General features: G+C 42.3%; 1 long non-coding RNA gene across 1 annotated transcript; it reads left to right on the top strand.

The window, feature by feature from the left end:
* Positions 1-4190: 4190 nt before the first annotated feature.
* Positions 4191-4807, top strand: LOC136508608 (uncharacterized). The gene is made up of 3 exons (XR_010772057.1): positions 4191-4296; positions 4581-4648; positions 4735-4807. It is a non-coding gene; the product is annotated as an uncharacterized lncRNA (long non-coding RNA).
* The last annotated feature ends 15055 nt before the right edge of the window (positions 4808-19862 follow it).

The raw sequence follows: 19862 nt of genomic DNA, 5'->3' as shown, positions 1-19862 counted from the left end.
GAAAGAGAACCAGACGAAGTTAGGTAAAACCACACTTGAAAAAGCACATGATCTGTATTATCAGAAACACCAGAAAGTATGTAGTTATTGTTTCCTTTCGGATTTTTCCTCTGTAAGGTTACCCCTGCTTGTATTCTGTAGTGTAGAACTGGACGCATGATGAACAGTTTTAGTTTCATGTTCTGCGGGATCTTTTGTAATCTTCTATCTTTTTTAACACCCCTAAAAGAAAGCATTTTGTACATGGACTTGGTTGTGTACCATTAGCATCTGAATCTTTCAAGCACTGGTGATCTTGGTTTGATTCAGTTTCGCTGTGTTCCAGTAAACCCAGCTTGTGAGCTCCCTTTGCCCAAACGCTCTTGGAAGTTGATGGTATGTTCCTCTCCGTCCCACCAGTCAGCTACCACTACTCTTTGGTCTTCACAGCCGACTAATGAACATTGTAGCTGCAGCCGCAGTAGCGGCTTTTTTGCGCAACGGAACACCCCCAAGATATAAAATCTAGAAATAACATCTTAAGAGACACTTTCTGTAATCCAAATGTCACCCCAAAGGAGTGTATTTGACCAATTGTTTCAGACCGACCCAAAACTAAGATAGTGAGATCCCCCTTTACCCGAGCAAGTTGGCAAATTTGTGTTCTTCAGGTACGTTCTCTTTAACAAAGAACAAACTGGAATCCTCTTCACCACTATAGTTCAATCTCCATACCCATTTCTTTCTTTCTTTTTTGAAACAAATCAGGCAGGAGAGTTGAGCAGTGCAACGTATACAACCACCCCGAAGGAACAAACCACAAAGCAACAGAGCTAAGGAACTACAACAACTACTGAAAGCAACTATCTATCGATAACATAGCAGCCGGTTGGAAAAAGACCTCATCGCGCACTGGACAACACCTCCTCACCACTAAAGCACACTACCAGCAAATGCCAATCCAACGCCAGCCGGTTGCCACAATGCGACACTGTTACTGGGCGATCAAGGCAGCAAGTTGGAATGCCATCGTCACGGCTTGCGCCATCTTTATTGACGATGCCCCATACCGAGCCAACCACTGCCATGTAGGGTTGGCCACCATAGGTCGCTACAAGATGTGTAGTTGCCATACCATTGCAACTGCTTGCGCCGTGACTTGACGTTGTCCCATGCCAGACTAGCCCATGCCACGCATGGCTAGCCGCCACAGTCTGCTGTAAGCCGCCACCCTGACACATGAGCAACTGCCTTTGGTCATCCACATGTAGCCCATTTCCACCGAGATCCGGCGCATACACTGTAGCTCCTGGCAACCAAGTTGCTTCCCCAGGGTCTCCTTGCGTCGAAACGGCCACTGCTATGCGGAGTCGCTCGCCGCCAAACCACGGAGGCCACTTCAGCAAAACATCTCTGTTGGCCACCTCCCGCGCCGGCCTGCTTGCCAACTTCGCGGACACCACTGGCGCACGGTCCACCAAACCGTCGCCCTCCCTCCAATCGCTGCGCCAACGCCCTCTACCTGCAGCGTTCCGCAACCATGAACACCCACACCTCGAGCCCTCAACATGGCCTCCACCCTCCTCGACTCAATTCCCGCCTCCATTGAGACCGCCATCGCCACCGCAGCAGCACAACCGCTGCCTGACTGGCCAGCCCGTCATTACCATACCAACTTGCAACAGTTGCCATCGCAGCCACCACGCTGCGCCACCACGAGGCCTTCGTGCCTGCGGCCACCACGCACCGGTGCGCAGCAATCCCAGCCACTCGTCGGCCCTCCGGTCCAGCATCGTGAGGCCCTCCACGCCGCACCATGCCGTTGTGCCGTCACTACCCGCGCTCTCGTCACGCGGCAGTCCACGTCGCTCACGCAATAGTCCGCACCGCCGCTGCGCACGGCCTCTGAGCCGCCACCAGGCTGATAGGGCCGGAATCGGGCTCCGACCCACCGCATTCGGCCTTCCTTCGTAGATCCAGCCGGGGGGGAACGAATCCGCCCGCCGGAGCTGAGGGAGCCGCCACACCTCCACACGCGCACGGCCCACATGTGGGACCTCCGAGCCATCACGCCGTCGTCGCATAACTGCAGAAACTCCTCGCGCCCGCCCGCATATGAGCCGTCCCGACGGCGCCTCCACAGCTGCCGTCTGAGCCGCCTCCATACCAATTTCAGTAACAAGGCTGTGTCTATCAGCCTTTTGTTTAGTAAACCCAGTGTCCCATAGTCTTTGGGAATGCAAAGTTCCTTTCTTTTAATAATCTGCCTCTATTGCCTTGTACTATGGAATTAGCTACTCCCATCATTTCAAACTATATGCCACTTTAACTTTTTTTAAATCAAATTTCTCTAACTTTAAATAAAGATTTAGAAAACTATATTACTTCCCTCCGTTTGTGTGTACTTGTCAGCAACTTTTTACTGTAGCAAATTTGACTATCTGTTTTTTCTTCTAAAAAAATCTTAGATACTTCAATGTATATAACACTAAAGAAGTATGTTCAATAAAAAATCATATATGTGAAAACTTGATGTATCTAAATATCTTTTGCAGAAAAAACGTATGGTCAAAATCACTACAGTAAAAATCTGATGATAAGTAAACGAAAACGAAGGTAGTATTATTCACAAGTTCAACTGAATGTACTATCAATCCGTATTTTATAGTTTTTTTTATGAAACCAATTTGATGTTATAGAAGTGGTGTTTCTTTCTATAAATTTGGTCGGAGCTAGTAAAGTTTGAATCAAGAAAAAATTAAGGTGACGTATTAAATGGATGTGGTATTCTCTCAAGTTTTAACCGCTACCATGTTCTCTCTTCAAGCTGCTTTCGGAGCTGAGCGACTGTGTATGAACCTTTTCGGGCAGCAAACACCAAACAAGCAGCAGCACCAGCGAGAAGCCAGCAGCGGCAACGGCTTAACAAATGTGAAGCGGACAGGTCCTTTATTTGTCACGGTGGATGCAAGCGCTGTTATCGTTCTGCCACTCTTGCGAACAAGTGTAGAATAGGTCCATCTGACATGAGAAGTGACGCAGTCGGTGAACAAGTGTAGGAGCATTTTCGGAAGCTTAACTAAATGTTTATACATTGTGGATTGACTGCCACCACACTAGTTGTAAGATTTCAAGTGTTGACTTTGTTCTGTCCCGAACATGCATTAGATTGAGCATGTATGAGATTTGCTTCTACTGCCGCCTCAGTTGTTTCATTTCAGCAATCTAATTGCAGTTTGATGTTCTCCATTCTCCAGTATGTCAGTAAGATGGATTAGCTGTGCTCAACTGTGATCGAGTAACCCACAGTTTGTGTCCCCTGGAATCCTTTAGCACAGTCCCACCCTTTAAGCGTAGTTCAGGAACTGATTCCAACCATTTTATAGAGTAGGACACAACATGCACAACTCAGAAGTACCAGAATTGCTGCCTCCAGTGCTTAGACAACAAAGTTCCTATGTATTTTGCATGAATTTCACGGTATGCTCATTTCGTTCCACACCGCTAAATATTTACTGTACTCAAGTGAGCTCATCTCACAAATAGACAATCCGTTTATACAGTTAGGATGAGTTTTCAGGTAATTGCCCCTGAAATGTACTAGTAGCATCTAATGTAACCTGTCTAACAATGCTCAGGAAAAGAGCATCATTTTATATGTTATTGATTATGTTTAATCACAGATAAGTTAATTTCGTCTGGGAAAAAAAAGAAATTGTTTTAAAAAAAACTTTGATGGTTAAATTATTTTGATCTTGAACAAGTGCTCAGGGTTTGGCTTTCTGAAAAAGGCAGAAGCATAAGCAGATAGCAAGGCACGTACAAAACAGATATATTTAACTGAAATGTTCATACTCTCTGGATGACTTTCACCCTACACTGGGTTGCTGTGAAGCAGTGTTGACTCTGTTCTGTCCCGAACGTGTATTAGAATGTTCAGAAATTCGGGTTGTCAACACTTGATGTTACTTTCTGTTGATTCAGTAACCAGAATATAGTTTCATTTTCATTTTTGAACCTTAACGGGAAGTGTGGTCTGGGTATCACAAACAGTCATAGATAAGTAGTGGCCTCTGGTAACATGAATTCCGTAGTAGTACAAGTTGGTAGATTTAATCTTTTAAAACAGGTTGGTCAGTACCTTATGAACATGCAACTTTGATCTTCCCAGGGTATTTCAAGAACACGGAGGCAACACAGTCAACGTTGACACCTGACGGATGGCTCAAAACTGGGGATCTCTGCTACATAGATGAGGATGGGTATCTCTTCGTTGTGGATCGGCTGAAGGAGTTGATCAAATACAAAGGGTATCAGGTAAACATCGCTGACCTCTGATATCTTGCCTTGAAATGCCTCTCTACAGTTGTCACCTTGTTGGACAAGGCCTGGCTGAACCTCTGCTGTAAACACTAAAACTCTGAACACTTGGTCCTGCTGCAATCCCATAGCAGCCGCGGTTCCGTCCCTAGAATTCGAAGAAAAAAAGATAAAAAAATGCTTCTTCTGTAGTCTGAACCATTATTTTTTTGGAGAATAGTAGTCTGAACTGAACTATTAAGTGTTCCTTGGCATCTGAAATATAACTTGTATATGGACAGGTGCCTCCGGCAGAGTTGGAAGCTCTTTTGCTAACACACCCAGAAATCCAAGATGTCGCCGTTATACCGTGAGCGTCGGTAAACTCCTTATGGCATCTTAACTGTACCAGGTCTGTATTTAATAAATTAGTGGATGTGCTGGTGCTTTCGGCAGGTTTCCTGATCGGGAGGTCGGCCAGTTCCCAATGGCCTACGTGGTGAGGAAGAAGGGGAGCAATTTGTCAGAGCGCGAGGTGATGGAGTTTGTGGTGAAACAGGTACAAGGAACCGAAACATCACGTTCACTGTATATACATAATGCATGCATTCCTCCGACTGAATTTCTGCATTTTCTCTGACCTGCTGTGGTGCATGTAACGTTCACAGGTAGCGCCTTATAAGAAGGTCAGAAAGGTGGCGTTTGTGACAGAAATTCCCAAGAACGCGTCCGGCAAGATACTGAGGAACGATCTCATCAAGCTCGCGACATCCAAACTATGAAATGTCCGAGTTTACTGTTGTCATCCACGAGCAGCGAGCCATTCTCTACGCTGCTCCAGTATTGTAGGATGCTTGTAATTGAAGATCCCATCGGCTGTGTGTGCCTGTATAGACTTCTCATACAAGATTTGGAGGCAAACGCCCTGTTCGCTTGGCTTATAAGTCATACTTTTTCAGCTAACGAATAGTATTTTTCTCTCATAATAAATCAGCCAACAGTACTTTCATTCATGGCTTATCAGCCAAGCGGCAAAATAGTGCGTCTGTACCCTTTATTTAAGAAAGGAGTTTCCTCTGCTGTTAAGAAAGCTGTAAAGTTTACTAGTGCGTCTGTACCTAGGCTTGAATAATCAGCATATAGGAAATAATTTCCGATAATTTTCAGTGTTCTATCACAAGAATTTTTATTTTCATGCACGGATCATCACAGGTCATTGCCCTAGCTCCTGTTCTGATCCTTTTACCTCACCCAGACACCCTGCCCCTGTGTGTTCAGTCAGTGTTGAGCATCTTTTCGCTTGATGGAGTCTGCTGTCTAGTGGGCCGCGGCCCACGGAGTGCCCATCTCCGAAACGTGTATGACATGTAGAATCCACTGCTGCTTTTCAGTCAAGCAAACGTGAAAATGAACATAAGCATCCAACAAGCAGCCTCGTTCTTTTGAGGGTAAAATGGTAAATACAGTACTTATAGCAACATCTCTGTCACTGTCAGCCTGGTGATGCGTTCTAAGGGTTCGTGCGATCTGTCTACGCGATGACCCTGCCGTGACACGAACAACTTCAACTTTATCATCGGGTTCACTCGCAGCAGCCCGTTCGGTCAGGGTCAGTCCACCAGTGGCATCCGCCCTTGGAAAAGCATGCGAGGTGATCGGGGGCTCGCGGCAGGCAGGCAGGCAGGTGCGTGCGTCTGGTTCTTCGGCATCCACGAATCACCAAGTGAAGTCTCGCACCGTGACCTAAGCATGGCCGCGCGGGCCGCACGGCGTTACGTGTGGAAGGAAATATATATTTTGCCGGCTCTCGCGCGCGGTCCCGATTCTTTGCTGCATCGACGCAAACACGCAAGTCCCACTCACTGCGCGGCCCAAGTATCCTGGACGGACGCCGCCACCCGCCGAGACGGTCTCGCGCTCGGCGCGGCGCAGGATCAGAGGAGTGCACGCACGCTTGGCCGCCCGTGGCTTTTGGAGCTTTTTCTCCGATGCGATCTCCGACAGAATGAAGGAGAAACCGACCGATGGAAGGCGGTTACAAACGTCCTATAGCTAGCTCGCTGCACGACGTCGACGACCGCGAATGGATTTGGAGTAAAAGGAACGGGGAGCTAGCAAGGAAAATGAGAACGACTCGCGCAAAAGCAGAGGAAGAACCGGGAAGGCAGACGAGAGCAAACCGCAGACGGCAGTGGCAGTGGCAGTGGCACCAGAGACCCTGCAACTGCAAGGCAGCAATCCCGGCTTGGTTTCCCGGGGGAAGCACGACGTGCCGCCGGACCACGGCTCCGGTGGTGAGACCACAGACCAGCAGCATCGGCATTCGGCCGCTAGTACGTGGCGGAAACGGATCAGAGAAAGCTGGAGAAGAATCCGCGTGGTGAGGTGAGGCCGGGGACGGCACGCTCGCACAGCAAGGCGACGACGGGCCGCTTCTCGGCCGGCGACCCCAGACGTCCAAATCAGGGTGGTCGCGCGAGTCAATGCAGGCACGAGGCACTGCGCGATCCGTCGTCCTGAATCGACGACCGATGCCAGGACGACGACGTGAACAGAAGGGGACAAGGCGGGAGCAGCGGGCCGTGCAGGCATAGCATTGCGCGTTACACGGGCAGGAGCTAGCCCGGTTTGGGGTGGGGCAGTCAGACTCAGACGGCGGCACGGCGCTTGGGCCTTGAGTTGAGAAGAGCCGCCTTCAAGCGCGCGGTCGCTGGGGGCTGGGGTGGGTCGGCCTGGGTCGCCGTTAGCCGACCTGCAGCATGTTTGGTTGGCTGGTTCGTTTCGTGGTTGGATCGTGAAAAAATATGGTTAACTGATTTATATAAGAAAAAAATACTGTTATAGCTAAAAATTTATAATCCTTTACCACAAGCCACAGCTATACAAACAGGCTGCCGCCTGCCGGGTGGCCGGGCGGCCCTTTGTTTGTTCCGTAGCGTCACGGGCAGGAGTCGGGAGAGACCGGCGCGTCCTGTCACGAATTGACAGCCTAGCCGCCGCTCGGGGGTCGAACGGACCCGGCGGCCGCCCCGCACGCACACGTAGCCTGCCAGCGCTGCGCGTCTGTGCGCGCGCGCTACCTGTCTACACAAAGGGGAGGGACACCGTGCAAGTGGAGCAGTTCGCTGCCCGTGCCGTCGCGGTTCAGAATATGGGGCATCGGATCGGTGGCGCGAATCGTCGCCTCTGCCGCCGTCCGTCCTGCGTCGTATGCGGGTTCAAATTCTCTAAGCGCGTGTTTAGTTTTCACCTTAAATTCTTAAAAAGTAGCCGTTACATCGAATCTTGCGATACATGCATGGAGCATTAAATGTAAACGAAAAAAACTAATTACACAGTTTGGTTGGAAATTACGAGACGAACGTTTTAAGTCTAATTAGTCCATGATTGAACACTATTTGTCAAATAAAAACGAAAGTGCTACAGTAGCTCAAATTCTCAAATTCAGGGGACTAAACACGCTGAAGGAAAGTCACGGGTGACTTACTCCATGCCCGATGCCCTCCATTCCATGACCAACGGCTGATGGAAGATGCAACTTTTCCACCCAAGCAGCAAAGCCCAGCTATGGTTTCGGCCCAAATATAGCCCAACTAGGGATTATTATATATGAAACAGAGAAATAACAGATAGTTTTACTAAGTATTTTCATAGCAAAATTAAGTGGGCATTTTACTAAGTATTTTTAATGAGCAATACTATGGTAACCTCTTTACTTACTAGGAGGTAGTACCTCAAATAAATCTAATCCCTTGATTTTTTATAGTTTTTTGAATTAATTATTAATTAATCTATGAAAAGAAAAAGAGATATAGTCAAATCCTCCTAATCAGAACCTTCCTTGCCGCACCTTTTCTTGTTCTCGCCTTTCCCTTTTCCGTTCTGTGACTGCATAAATATTTTATCCTACTAAAATAACTGATAAAGCATACAGTATATGCTCACAATATCCGGCATGTTCGCTTATTGGTTTCAAGCAGCTCAAACCAGCCAGATAACAGTGTTTTCCTCTCATAACAAACTAGCACCAGCCAGCCCAAATCAGCCCAGAATCCAACCAGCGAACAGGTCTGAAAATCTTAATTAATTCGTCATTAGCATATGTGTTACCGTAGCACTTTTTTGTCAAATTATGAACTAATTAGATTTAAAAGATTCGTCTCACAAATTAGTTATAAATTATGTAATTAGTTATTTTTTTAATCTATATTTAATATTCTATGCACGTATCTAAATATTCGATGTCTAAAGTTTTGAGGTGGGACTAAACCAGGCCTATATCATGCGTGTTGCAGAATAGTACTACGTGACAGTGGAATAGTGCGTGTAAGCGACGTGCAAGATGGATGAGATGATGCTCTCTCAAGACAGCGCATACGACATCCTGGTATCTGAAGAAACCGGGGGCACCCGTCGCCAGGCATCTATACCGCAAAGATTTGTCAATTGGGCCGGCCGGCTACCTGCGTGTCTGTGAGGTCACAACGCTTATCGTGTTGGTGCCTGTTTAGTTCTCAAAATTTTACAAAAGTTTTTAAAGCATTAAATATAAATAAAAAATAAAACTAATTATACAGTTTAGATAAAATTCACGAGACGAATTTTTTAAGCTTAATTAGACTATGATTAGACACTAATTACTAAATAACAACGAAAATGCTACAGTATTATTTTTCAAAAAAAATCGTCAACTAAACAAGGCCCTGGTATTAGGAAGCTGAAGCACCCTCATGTGCGCTCAATGCAACATATTTCTAAGGATGGGTTTTCGTTGCGCACACACACGAAAATGGGGAAATTTATTTCCCAGAAAATAGCCTACTGCGATCTTTAATCTTTGCTCTATCAATACAAGCCGTGCGGAGACTCTCATGAGACTATGAGAGAGTACTTTCGATTTCTTTTCCTTATTATTAATTACACTATTTTATATTTTATACCATTCGCGAATCAATGGACCCGTGATGTAATCCTGTCATATTGCGATACATGCACAAATGCATGCCACCCCGGCCGTTTCAGTATCATTCCACAATGGCTTATGAGGTTCGCTTCCAAAATTTGCCATGTTAATGATTTAACGAGCCATAATTTTGTCTAGTATTTGGTTTGCTATCGAAACTTGTCAAACTTTTATATTTGGCTTGTCAAATCTATGGCAATATTTTTATCTAACTTTTAGCTTGTCAAATCTTTAACATGGTAAATTTTAGATGTAAACCAAGCATGCCCATGGTCACCAGACACTCGAAACCAAGCGATCGCTATAACACCCAAACAAAGACAGGAGAATAATTCTTCCATAGGCTTGGGAGAAACTTTCAAGAGTTTCAGAAATTCCATTTCCATCTTGATCCATGCACCATAGCTCTTTGTAGGTCTGTACAATATGCTGGAACGGAGACTGCTACTGCATTTAAGAAATTAGTCCATGAACTTATCAGTTATAATACAGTGTTTTTTTCTGGTAACAAACCAGTGAATAATATTTTTCAGTCTATCTTTTCAGCGAAACAAACACAATGCATTGCAAGAGAAGATATATAAACCAGCAGGCCCCCAACAGATTCAAATGATTAGTACGTGATGCACCGATGCTGATGCATCGTCACTAAACAAAACGGTTGCATCCTTTATCTATTCTGTTTGCTTGGCTGATAAGTCATGACTGAAAGTACCGTTGGTTGATTTTGTTGCACTACTACAGAATGGACTTGTTGTCCCGGACGGTAACGGCCTTTAGTCCCGGTTACCGCGCCGAGACAACGATCCCGGGACTAAAGGTGGAACCTTCAGTCCCGGGTCATTCAGCCAGGACTAAAGAGGGACCTTTAGTCCCGGTTGTTGTTACCAACTGGGACTAAAGGCCCTCCAGCCGAGCAACCCTGGCCGCACCCTTTAGTCCCGGTTGGTAACCTCAACCGGGACTAAAGGTTCCTTTTCTTTTTCTTTTTTTTTTGTTTAATTTGTTTTCAGTTCAGTTACACATATTTGTTTAATATATAATATGTTTTTATGTACGTATTCTACGCTGCTAATATAAATACAAGCACATATATAATTACATCTAATTCTCATCTCGAGCATTATTATATTCGAATAAAGTATGAAACTATATATATTATAGATATATATGTATATATACAACACTTTCATAATCTTGTTCTCGAAAATAACGATATCAATAAACATTTAATTTACATCTTTAGTTCGTTAGATCAAAGTAGAACTCGCCGTTGGGATTTAGCACTTTTTCTAGAAGATATCTTGCTATTGACTCTTGAACTGCTTTCAGATGGTCTTTTTGCATGACCCTTCGTTTCAACCATTCAGTCTTGCATTTGAAATAAAAGGAAAAGTATTAATACATATATATATATATATATATATTCATTTAAAAATAAATAAAAATTGATATATACGTACTCTGAGGACATCTCCAGGAGTTCTTCTTATGTATGCAGTGATAAATTCACAAACGTAGTATCCACACAAGTTATTACCTGGTTCCTGCCGCAAACACCACTGTACGAGAAGAAGATTATTCTCATCATCTCACACGTAAATTGAAGTACGATATAATAATTAAACACGTGGGGAAGTATATATAGTACAACTTACTGGTATTTCAACTACATTAAGTGGTGCCTTGCAATCCTTGCGGTGTTGTCGAATAAACTCTTTTCAAACCCTGTGCGACTAATAATGTACGATCGTTAATAAATTATGGCAAAGTCTATTCAATAATAGTTGTGCACGAGAGATCGAAATTACCCCTGGATAATGTCTATCATATCTTGGTATAGTGCTCGCTCTTTTCTCAATGAGTCCAAGATTACTAACTGACTTGAGTTTAACTCAATGACAATGAGTATCCAGTGAAACCTGCATTGGTTTATACACACACGTACATGCATATAAGTTGTATTGATATTACATAAAATGTGTAGACTACATTATTATTAACACTTACTCAAAGTTGTACGGGAAAAGTATTGTTGTCTTGTCGTGCTGCTTCACGAAGAACTTTAGATATTCGTCTGTGCTTCAGATACCCAGTGGTCCTTGATAATAATATCGGTTTTGAATACGATATAAGGATCAATGAAGCCAACACTGGTGTCTTGTATTCTTTGGAGCTCTGATATCTGGAATCTGTATATAAATATAAGTTACATGTGAGGATAATTATATACACGTATGCATGGAAGTGAGTTTATTAAATAAAAGTAAAAATCACTTACAAACAAAAGAAGCTAATGATTGATTTGTTCAGAGCGTCCAAGTGAAATAGTTGATGCAATTCTTCGAAACTAATATGTAAGATGTCATCTCCACGAAAGTAATGATGGTTTCTAAATCTGAAAAAGATCCACTGCTCACCCCTGCCACACGCCTGCATGTACCACTTGTTGAGCAAGTATATTTACGTACCCAATTCATTCAAAGCCATAGGGTTGTACAGACTTTTGCTAAATTTATAAGTCTTCCAGGTTCTAGATTGGAGCTTTGCTCATCACTTGATCCAAGGTAAAACCAGTTTGTTCAAAAAAATCATTAAGGTCTTGAACCGATACTTCTCCAGAGTTGTCTGGTCGATAGACTTCTATGTTGGAACCATATTGATTAGCAACAACAAGATTTTGCATTGGTTGCTTCTGTTGTCCGAGCTGTGGGACATCCTTTCCTGATGCTCTTTTCCTTTTCTTATGTGCATCATGTGACTTCACGAGGGAGCGGTCATAGTCTGATAGTGGCGGTGGCTTACGAACTTTAAGCATCTTTTTCTTGTGAGCTTCGACCTTCTGCCTCAGCTGATCTCGTGGTATGTAAAAGTATGACTTCTCCTTAAGCTTCGCTTGTCTCTGCTTTTGAATATCTATAAAAAATCTTTCACTTTTTTGCCTTCTTCAGCTGCTATTTGCTCATCAGTCTTTTTAGGAAGTATTTCTTGAGAAATAACTCTTTTTTTTAGGGTCTTCTTTGCCGTCGGGACCTTAGACGTCTTTGTAGTGCGTCGCTGTGGAGGTGGTGGGGGCGGTGTTGGAGACCGGCGTGGAGGCGATGAGGCTGGTGTTGAAGTCCGGCGTGGAGGCATTGGAGATCATTGTGGAGGCGGTGGGGCCGGTGTAGGAGTTGAAGATCGTTGTGGAGGCGATGGGGCCGGTGTAGGAGTTGGAGATCGCCGTGGGGATGAAGTCATCTCGCCCCCCGTGACGCTGTGATGGGATGGGGAATGAATGATTGGGCTAGGCTGGGGGGAGACCCTGCTACAAAAACAAGTTGTGGGTCAATTATTTTTGAAGCCAATATAAAATTAATGGAAAAATAATATTTCATTCACTATCATTCGTACCTAGGGTGAGATAGGGAAAGCGGTGGCGCCCTAGGAATGATGATGAAGCGTTTGCGTCATTGAATAAATGTCTTCTCTGCTTCTCCTAGTGTCTTCTCCTCATCATCGCCTTCAATGTCAAGAGGAACATTGCTATAACCTTTGAGCACTCTATCGACCGAGACGCTAGCATATCTAGGTTGAATAACTGACCTATAGATTCTTGGTGTCTTCGTTTGGTCTATTGGAGATACAACCCCGACAGCCACCATGATTGATGCATTATTACCATCTGGAATGTGCAGCTCACATGTTGTTAGAGGCTCGGTAATGTCATCAACAGGGAAGCGCAACCCAGCATCACCTTGAATAACTGGCAGCTCCATAGAAGCACACCTGCTTTTCATCTGACCAACGGAGCTAATGGTGACTCCCGGCGTTGATTGCGATTGCATTTAACTTATTGCTAGCTGCAAGCCTGGGCGTTCGGGTTACCCGATTTTTTCGAGTCGGGTAATTCGGGTAATTCAAAATTCGGGTAATAAAAATTGCTACCCGATATTACTCCTGAAAAAACACTACCCGTAAATTCGGGTATCCGATAATTCAGGTTCGGGTTCGGGTATTACCCGATATACCCAAATTTACAGAAAACAACAAACTACACTAAATTTCAGTAGCGATCTATACATAATTTCAGTAGCAATTTGTATAGAATTTCAATAGCAATTTGTAGAGAATAATATATTACAGTCACTCATTCAAATAGAGAGAATTATATTCTAATAAAGTGATAAGTTAAATGGTTCAGCTAACAACACATGATGAATACAAACACAAAACAAATCTTTGGGTAGTTCTGGTAGTTTGGGTACCGGGGGATATTACCTGAATTACCCAAACTAATTTCGGGTAATTAAAATCGCTATCCGAATTTGAGATCGGGTACCTCGGGTTCAGGTAATTCGGGTCCGGGTTCGGGTAATTCGGGTACGGGTAATGGGTATCGGGTATTTTGCCCAGGCTTAGCTAGCTGCACTTGCCTCTTGATCTCCTCCTGCATTCTTGCCTCAAGAGATTTTTCTCATTCACGTGATTCAAGCAATGCTTGTCGTGACTCATTAACAAATTGCTCCAATACACGGATTCGATCTGCCTCCTTATCCTTCTTTCTCTGGCGGCTTCTGTAGGTATCCTTGTTTGCTAGGAATGCTTGTAGCCACAGAACCGCTCCATAACCTCTTGTTCGACCACCGTGTTTGGGGTTCTCTAGTGCATATGTCAATTCATCCTTTTCTCTATTGGGCTTGAAAACACCACTATCAGCTTCTTCCCTAGCACGAGCTAGTCTCTGTGTTGCTCTCTCAATTTTTTGGCCGAAAATTAGCTTACCAGTGTTTGGGTCTAGGCTTCCCCCATGAGCGTAGAACCAATTCTTCACGCGTTGAGGCCAGTTCTTCTCTATTGTTTTAGGTATGATTCCCTTCAGTAATCTCTGCTTCTAGGTTCTGTCACTTGGGAATAGCACTCCTATAACCACCTGATCCCATGCGATGATGGTATTGCTTATATCGGGTATTCTGCTGATTCCTCATCACATATTCCTCACTCTCTTGAGATGTCTTGTATTATACGAAGTCATCCCAATGGGACTCCAACTTGACAAACGCCTTAGCATTGAAATTCGGCATTTTATTCTTCAAGATAAACTTTTTATACAATGTCTTCTTCCAACTCTAGAACAATGTTACCATCTTTTTCATTGTCCAATCCCTCACTAGCTCCTTCAAAGCATCATTTGCTTGTAATGTGAAATGCTGAGTGATATCTCTCCAAGCTAGGTTCTTGTCACGATCAGATACAAAACTAATATTAGGAGCGGATATCTTCTACTTCCATTCACGAGCACTAACTGGGATCCTATCCCTTATAATGAACCCACATTGATTGACATATGTCTGAGCATGTGGTCCTAATGGTTTGTTAGTGTCGGTGTCAAATTCTAATATTATGAAACGGCCCTCTAATGGCTTTTTTGGCCCTCGGACTTTCCTACTCTTATCGGTGGTTGATGTAGATCTAGAGACTAGCTACATGAGTAGAAACACAACGATTAACAACAAATATACATACGCATGCATCTATAAGAGATGATAGATAATCGAATATACCTCGCCAGTATTTTCTTGCGCCACAATTTATGGATCTTCAACCACCGGCATATTCAGGATATCCTCATAATCAACAAAGTACTGACTCGTGTCATCTACATCCACATTGGTGCCGGCGTTGATAATATTCGCCATTATGTCATCATTCAAGTTATCATCCGGAGCAGCCATTTGTATCTTCAAGATAACACATAGATAGAATTACTATGGCACATAACATAAGTACATGTGATAACACATATAGAATTACTAAATCCAATTAAATATAATAACACATGGAAATAATTAAGTACATGTATATATACACATAGAAATAATTAAGTACATATATATGTATACATATAGAATCTCTAGATAGAATTAATTACTAAATCTAATTAAACCTAACATATATACATAGATAGAATTACTAAATCAAAATTAAATCTAACACATATAGAGAGAGATAGAATAATAATTACTAAATATATCAAAAACTATAATAAAAACTATCTAAATAAAGTACTAATTAAATTTTAATACATTTAAATCTAATTAACATATATCAAAAACTATCTAAAAACTAAGAATAATAAACTACTAAGTAAATTTTAATACATTTAAATCTAACATATATATCAAACACTACCTAAAAAACTATCTAAAAAACTATCTAAAAAGTATCTAAAAAACTATCTAAAATAGCCTAGCCGGCCATGCATGGCGGCTGGGCGTGCTGGCCGGCCACGGGGCCGAGCAGAGCCGCGCGAGGACGACGTACGGCGGAGACTCGACGGCCGCCGGGTGGGGCTCGACGACGACGGTGGCGCGGGCGCGGCAGAGACGACGAGATCGAGGCCGGGCGGGGGTAGACGATCGACGACGGCGGCGCGGGCGCGGTAGAGACGACGAGGACATTGTAGATCGAAAAGTAGAAGATGAACCGGTCGATATATATAGGCCGGGACCCTTTAGTCCCGGCTGTTAACACCAACCGGGACTAAACCGCGACTAAAGGTCCAACCCTTTAGTCCCGGCTCGGCTTACCAGCCGGGACTAAAGGTATTTTTGGACGGGCAATTCCACCCACCCTTTAGTCCTAGTTCCTGGCCTAGGCCGGGACTGAAGGCCTAAAATTTTTGCAGCCCGCCAAAGTGTTGTTTTTTCATTAAGTATTGTAGATCTTGATGAGCTGCTCAAATGAGACACTAAATGACCTCAGATGAAAAATCTCTGAATACCAAGTTTGATCATCTTAGCAAGATCTATAATTGTTACATAGCTCATTTTCCCATTTGAGAAAGTTTTATCAAACACTAGTCACAAATTCTTGATTCTCATATAGACTTTCTAAAACTATGTCACACACTTGTGAAATTTGAACTACATTTTGTTCAAACTTTCTCAAATAAAAAAATGACCTATATAAAGATTGTATATCTTGATGAGCTGAACAAACTTGGTATTCAAAACTTTTCAATTGGAGACAATCTAGGGTTCCGAAAACTAGTTTGTAGGCGTCGAAATTTAAAAATCACAAATTTGAACCATCCAAACTATCTCAAATGGAAAGTTGACCAAAACAACAATTGTAGATCTTGATGATTTCCACAAACTTGGTACTCAAACTTTTCAATTTGAAGTTATTTAGAGTTCAGAATACTAGAGTCAAAGTATTGTTTTTTTTATTTGACCAAATTTGACTTGGTCAAACTTGCTCAAATGAGACACTAAATGACCTCAGATGAAAAATCTCTGAATACCAAGTTTGATCATCTTAGCAAGATCTACAATTGTTACATAGCTCATTTTCCCATTTGAGAAAGTTTTATCAAACACTAGTCACAAATTCTTGATTCTTATATAGACTTTTTAAAACTATGTCACACACTTGTGAAATTTGAACTACATTTTGTTCAAACTTTCTCAAATAAAAAAATGGCCTATATAAGGATTGTATATCTTGATGAGCTGAACCAACTTGGTATTCAAAACTTTTCAATTAGAGACAATCTAGGGTTCTGAAAACTAGTTTGTAGGCGTCGAAATTTAAAAATCATAAATTTGAACCGTCCAAACTATCTCAAATGGAAAGTTGACCAAAACAACAATTATAGATCTTGATGATTTTAACAAACTTGGTACTCAAAACTTTTCAATTTGAAGTCATTTAGAGTTCAGAATACTAGAGTCAAAGTGTTGTTTTTTTATTTGACCAAATTTGACTTGGTCAAACTTACTCAAATGAGACACTAAATGACCTCAGATAAAAAATCTCTGAATACCAAGTTTGATCATCTCAGCAAGATCTACAATTGTTACACTAGTCACAAATTCTTGATTCTCATATAGACTTTCTAAAACTATGCCATACTTGTGAAATTTGAACTATATTTTGTTCAAACTTTCTCAAATAAAAAATGGCCTATATAAGAATTGTATATCTTGATGAGCTGAACAAACTTGGTATTCAAAACTTTTCAATTGGAGATAATCTAGGATTCCAAAAACTAGTTTATAGGCATTGAAATTTAGAAATCATAAATTTGAACAGTCCAAACTATCTCAAATGGAAAGTTGACCAAAACAACAATTGTAGATCTTAATGATTTTAACAAACTTGGTACTTAAAACTTTTCAATTTGAAGTCATTTAGAGTTCAAAATACTAGAGTCAAAGTATTGTTTTTTTATTTGACCAAATTTGACTTGGTCAAACTTGCTCAAATGAGACACTAAATGACCTCAGATGAAAAATCTCTGAATACCAAGTTTGATCATCTCAGCAAGATCTACAATTGTTACACTAGTCACAAATTCTTGATTCTCATATAGACTTTCTAAAACTATGTCACACACTAGTGAAATTTGAACTACATTTTGTTCAAACTTTCTCAAATGAAAAAATGGCCTATATAAGGATTGTATATCTTAATGAGCTGAACAAACTTGGTATCATGCGGGCACCATAGTGAATTTTTTCTTGACGTATGACCCTTGGTTATGATCTTGTCATAACCATGGAGTGTCTTTATCATTTAACATGATGCTTGGATCTTTCTTCACTATGAAGGGTGGAATTCGGACATTTCTTTCATAATCTTCTAACATGTCTGACTTATCTTCAATTCCCACTATATTTATTTTCTCAGAAAGAACTATGTGGTGCTTTGGCTCATTGACCATTGAGTTGATGTCTTCATTTTTTCCTCTCTTTAATTTTGTAGACATGTCTTTCACATAGAACATCTGACTCACATCGGCAGCAAGGACGAATGGTTCGTCTTTGTACCCAATATTGTTGAGGTCCACTGTTGTCATTTCATACTCTTTGTTGACTGTTACCCCTCCTCTGGTCAGCTTCACCCATTGGCACCGGAACAAAGGGACTTTAAAATTAGGTGCGTAGTCTAGTTTCCATATATCTTCTATGCGGCCATAATATGTTTGTATATTCCCATTTGGATCTGTGCCATCTATATGAACATCACTATTTTGATTGGTGCTCCTTTTATCTTGGGCAACTATATAAAATATATTTTCATTTATCTCATACCCTTGGTACATGAGGATATGCCATGATGGTTGCCTAGCCAACAAATACAGTTGCTCATCAATATTGTCATTGGCTTGACATTCTTTTCGCAACCAACCATTGAAACTTTCCATGTGCTGACACCTAATCCAAGCTTCAGTCTTCCCTGAAAACTTGGATCGTAAGAACTCCTTATGTATCTCGATGTACGGATGCACCAATGATGAGTTCTGAAGAACTGTGTAGTGTGCTTTATTGAAATAATCGTCTTTCATGCCAATATATGTTTTCTTCCCTAAAGTTCCTTTACCACTGAGTCTCCCCTCGTGTCACGATTCGGGAACGCCAATCAGGGCAAGGTCAGGAATAAAGTCAACATAGAACTCAATGACCTCCTCTGTTCCATAGCCCTGGGCGATGCTTCCTTCAGGCTTAGAACGGACTTTCACATATTTCTTCAAGACTCTCATAAACCTCTCGAAGGGGAACATGTTATGTAAGAACACAGGTCCAAGAATACTAATCTCCTTCACCAAATGAACTAGGAGGTGTGTCATGATATTAAAGAAGGATGGAGGGAACACCAACTCAAAGCCGTCAAGACATTGAACCACATCATTCTGTAGAGTAGCTAGTTCCACTAGATTGATTACCTTCTGAGAAATTGCATTGAGGAATACACATAGCTTTATGGTGGCTAGACGTACATGTGGAGGTAGAATTCCTCTTAAAACAACTAGAAGCAATTGCGTCATAAGCACGTGGCAGTCGTGGGACTTTAAGTTTAGGAATTTCTTCTCTGGCACATTTATTATACCCTTTATATTGAAGGAGAATCCCGATGGGACCTTGATGCTGCTTAGACATTCGAACATGCTGTCCCTCTCTTCTTTGCTAAGCGTGTAGCTAGCAAGACTTAAGTAATGACGTCCATCATCTGTCTTCTCTGGATGAAGGTTGTCTCGTTCTTTCATGCCCTGCAAGTCCTGGCATGCTTCAAGTGAATCCTTTGGCTTCCCGTACACACCCATGAATCCTAACAGGTTCACACAAAGATTCTTTGTCAGATGCATCATGTCGATTGCGTTGTGGACCTCTAGGACTTTCCAATAGGGTAGCTCCCAAAAGATAGACTTCTTCTTCCACATGGGTGCGTGTCCCTTAGCATCTTTAGGAATAGATTCATTGCCTTGTCTCTTTCCAAATACTACTTTCACATCCTTGATCATTGCGAGTACATTTTCTCCGGTTCGGTTATGAGGCTTCTTCCGGTGGTCTGGCTTACCTTTAAAATGCTTACCTTTCTTTCTTACTTGGTGATTCAAAGGAAGGAATCGACGATGGCCAAGGTACACGACCTTTCGACATATTTTCAAATATATACTGTCAAGGTCATCAAAATAATGTGTGCATGTATTATATCCTTTGTTTGTCTGACCTAAAAGATTACTTAAAGCAGGTCAATCATTGATTGTTACGAACAACATTGCTCGTAGGTCAAAGTGTTCTTGTTTGTACTCATCCCAGACACATACACCTGGTTTGTTCCATAAAACTAGAAGTTC

Source organism: Miscanthus floridulus, chromosome 1, assembly GCF_019320115.1.
Source record: "Miscanthus floridulus cultivar M001 chromosome 1, ASM1932011v1, whole genome shotgun sequence".
NCBI classification, from domain to species: domain Eukaryota; kingdom Viridiplantae; phylum Streptophyta; class Magnoliopsida; order Poales; family Poaceae; genus Miscanthus; species Miscanthus floridulus.
Note: the sequence above shows the minus strand (reverse complement) of the source record. Positions and strands in the feature narration are given on the sequence as shown.